This window comes from Aplysia californica, unplaced genomic scaffold, assembly GCF_000002075.1.
Source record: "Aplysia californica isolate F4 #8 unplaced genomic scaffold, AplCal3.0 scaffold00053, whole genome shotgun sequence".
NCBI lineage: Eukaryota > Metazoa > Mollusca > Gastropoda > Aplysiida > Aplysiidae > Aplysia > Aplysia californica.
This window is the reverse complement of record NW_004797323.1, coordinates 50,091-54,161: the sequence shown is the minus strand read 5'-3', so window position 1 is coordinate 54,161 and position 4,071 is coordinate 50,091. Positions and strand designations below refer to the sequence as shown.

Below are 4,071 nucleotides of genomic sequence, written 5' to 3'. Positions count from 1 at the left end.
GGGTTGGGGGGTTGCTGGGTTGAGTCTGTTTTCTTAAGGTTTGAGAAGTTTAAAAGTTAGTTCCTTAAGTGGACAAATCTGAACTTCAGGAGTTTCATAAATTTGAGCACTAAAGGCAAGTCACTTCTTGCGCTTAGCCGTCGAATTATATAATCAGATGGAATCGGGTTAGGTCGGATTCTGACGCTGTCAGTGCTACATAATATAACAAATTGACCTATGCTTGGCTCATTAAATTAGACCCTTGAAGTTTATCAAAATCTTTTGCAATCTGCGAGGAAATAAACATAATTTAGCTCTGTAATATTGCGCGTCACGTTCTAGCCTCGTGACTGACAGACTGCTGCAATGGTTTAGATTAAACAGGAACAGATCGTGATCTACGCGGTGACGCAGCATGTAGCTCTTGTCCTTCCATATCAGACAAGGTTGTGAAGAGCTCTCCTGCAATGTGGTCTTTGTTTTAGACGACAATAAACCTATCTATTTTATAACAAACATGTCGCAACCTCTCCTGCAATGTACTCTTAGTCGACAATAAACCTATCTATTTTATAACAAATATGTCGCAACCTCATAATTACAAAGGTCTATGTGCTCAAAACCTAGTTTTGATCAAACTGACGTCAAAATGTTTGAGTTTCTCAAAAATAATGTCAAGCTTTTTCGAATACAATTATTTCATAATCTTGATAACAATTTTGAATATTTTTACGATTGTGATAGAGCATATTAATATATTGGTTTTTGACGTCTGGTCTTAGTAACTCAAAAGGGCCAAAAATGTCAAATAGAACTTTGTGTGGGTGGTTGGTGGGTGCTTTGGCGTGCTTTGCTCCTTCTTTCCCTTCAAACATTAATCATCCTTATCCTTCCTCCTTCTTTTTTGTGTATGTTAGTCTCTTGCAACACATCTATTCTTCGGCACTTATATGACCTTAATGAGTTATAAGTGTCGTAAAACACTTATGAAAACTAAAAAGAACGTTGTAATTCTGAGATAACGATGTGTTAAATGACACTTTTGCCAAGTTACAAACTACGCTGATGAAGCGGACAATTTTTTTATCAATACGTCCATTATAAAAAATACAACGAAAAACAACAAAGAAGAATAAACACAGAATAAATAGATGGCTATATTACAAATAAGAAAGTGTCTACATTTTTCTTGCTCTATACTAAAAACAATGCTAATACCTTTTAAGAAACTTGTATTAATTTACGTCCTACCAGGTTTTGGTCTCTACTTTACCAAGTTCACAACAATTATTTAAAAAAATGAAAGCACTGGAAACATCCAAAGTATAATCCAGTTTTATCATTAATTAATTAACCGATACCAACATCTTCTATCTGCTCAGGACGGCGATCCGGGAGCGTGACCCCTGACCCCTGACCCCTGGAGCTACGAGAGCACGTTCTCGGACGACAGGCAGCAAACAAGAAAGTCCTCAGAGCAAACACTGAGACTGCTAAGGTGGCGCTCGATAATTATTGACCTGCACGTGTTGACCACTAGACTACAGAAAGGTGAGCTTACTTTTTATGAGTGGGGCTTTAAAAAAAAAAAATTCGTTTTGTTTTTTGTTTCTTTTCTGTTTTTGTTTTGTTTTGGGATTTTTTTTGTTTTTTAGGGGTTGGGGGAGTTCGACCCTGAAGATTCCGTTTGGATCATAAATAAATGTAATCAATAGTATTATAATTTGTATAGCGTATATTTTATGCTCTCTCAATAAAAAAGCCCTATGCGCTTTGCAATGCGCTACCTCAGAATTACAAAATTCTATGTGACATTTTAGGCCGTTTTAAGTTACTAAAACAATTAGGTCAGAAAATAACATTTTTTATCTGCTCTATCAAACTCGTAACATTATTCTGAGTCGTTAAATCAATACATGAAAAGAATTTGCATTCGAAAAAGCTTGACATAATTATTATGATAGGCCTACTGATACTCAAATTTTTTAACGTCAGTTTTCTCAAAACAAGGTATTGAGCAGATAGAACTTTGTAATTCTGAGGTGGCGAATGATATACCATGTCATTAGCTGGCAGAAACATTCTCTGCCTCCCAGAAAGCACACAGTGCAAACAGCCTCTAGAAAGCACACAGTGCAAGCAGCCGATAAAGCGTTCAGAGACATTCTTTTTGTAACTCTATAAGGTCATTTATTATGAGCGCTCAGTTCCATTGGGTAGGAAATTTTGAATTTTGCCTGGGTGGAGGCCGAAGCCTACTCTTATCGATTTTGGACCACCAAGGGATCTTTAACGTGCGCAACTTGCACCCGGGACCTCCGAGATTTTTCGCCCTTGTCCGAGAAGGCTAGATGTAGATCTTTCCTACCAGAAGATCGGGGGTGTGGCTGAAAGACAGCAGTAAGAAGGAGCCAAGTAATAACAGTAGAAAGGCTGCAGAAAGAGTCAGGAGCACAGACGAGGGGTCAAAGGAGGTGAAGGGGTGGGGGCAGAAAGTGGAGACGAAAGTAGACGACAGAATATTGCTAGAGAGCAGGAAAGGAGATGAATGGAGACACATTTTAGAGAAGAAAATGTTTCGGTCCCAACCCGGATTCTAACCCGGGACCTTAGAATGAGAGGTGAAGACCATAACCTTTAGGCGACGAGAGCCCCCCAAAACTAGGTATTGAGCAGATAGAACTGCAATTCTTATACAGCGAATGATATACCCTGCCATTAGCCGGCTGAAACATTCTCGGCCTCCCAGAAAGCATACAGTGCAATCAGCCTCCCAGAAAGCACACAGAAAGCACACAGTGCAAGCAGCCTCCCAGAAAGCACACAGAAAGCACACAGTGCAAGCAGCCTCCCAGAAAGCACACAGTGCAAGCAGCCGATAAAGTGCTCAGAGACTAATACACAGACATGATCTTCCCCCGTCTTATATCCTGTTATAAATTATAACTTTTCGAACAAATTATGAGTACCATTAAAGTCAAGCATCGGCAACATTTGGGAGCACAGAATTACATCCTGTCGCTTTTGAACGTGTCAGAATAAATCTCATTTTAGATGAATTAAATTTTTGCATGAACACTTTTCATGCTGTTTACTCTTTTGATCTTAATTTTTGTATGTAACATTAAATTCTGTAACATTTCTTTTTGCTTCTATTCCCTCTTTTCCTTTCAACCGTTTTAAGTTTTTCCTCTTTAAAAAAAAGTCAATTTCCCATTTTCGGTTACCTTTGATTTATTTTCTTGGTTTATTCCCCTCACTTTTAATCTTCTATTCCATTATTTTTATTCACTGTCACACGTTCTATCAGTTCCTTCTTCCTTCCCTACTAACTCTACTGTCCCTCTCTCTGTCTCTCTCCTTCTCTCCTTCTTTCGTTTTTTCCTTCTTCTCGATTCCTTTCTTCCGCCGCAGCTCTATTTGGGTCTAACCTTAGAGGGTTTAGAAAGATTCTTGTACTATCCGGACCGCTTTCGTCTCTGCTTGGAACTTCATCGTGCGAGCAAGTGCTGTGCCTTTGAAAATAGCTTCTCTTCTGTTTCAAGGAGATTCTATTCCAGAAGGCAGACGTACTTAACGAACAAAGCAAAAACCGCTTTATCCTCTGAGGGAGCGCCTTTTCCTTCCCTTCCTGTGTCGCTTTTCCTTCTTTGTCTTTGGCTCTTGGTTGACCAGGTACAGCCCCCCCCCCTACTCACCTCTACTACTTCTCCTTCTTCCCCCACCTTTCTAATATTATCTTCTTTTTTGTCACCGTTTTGTTCCTTACTACGTGATACGCTCACTCTCCTTATTTACTCGTTTACTCTGTCCCTCGTCACTTCCCTGCCTCCCCTTCTCTCTCTTTCTCTCTCTCTCTCTCTCCACCATCTCTTTATTTCGCTCTATATCTGCCTCTCTCTCGCTCTGACTCTCTCTAACCCTTCTCTTGATCTCTATTTGGCTGTCTCTGTCTGTCTCCTTCTCTCTCTCTCTCTTTCTCTCTCTCTCTCTCTCTCTCTCTCTCTCTCTCTCTCTCTCTCTCTCTCTCTCTCTTTCTCTCTCTCCACTTTTTCTCTGTTTGTCTCCTTCTATCTCCTTCTCTCTCAC

At 39.9% G+C, this 4,071-nt stretch overlaps 1 long non-coding RNA gene across 1 annotated transcript in view; it reads left to right on the top strand.

Moving 5' to 3' along the window:
* Positions 1-1,560, top strand: part of LOC118477265 — a 130,424-nt gene extending 128,864 nt beyond the window's left edge. The window contains exon 4 of the long non-coding RNA XR_004858253.1: positions 1,365-1,560. This is a non-coding gene — a long non-coding RNA (uncharacterized LOC118477265). The remainder of the gene's footprint in view (positions 1-1,364) is intronic.
* The last annotated feature ends 2,511 nt before the right edge of the window (positions 1,561-4,071 follow it).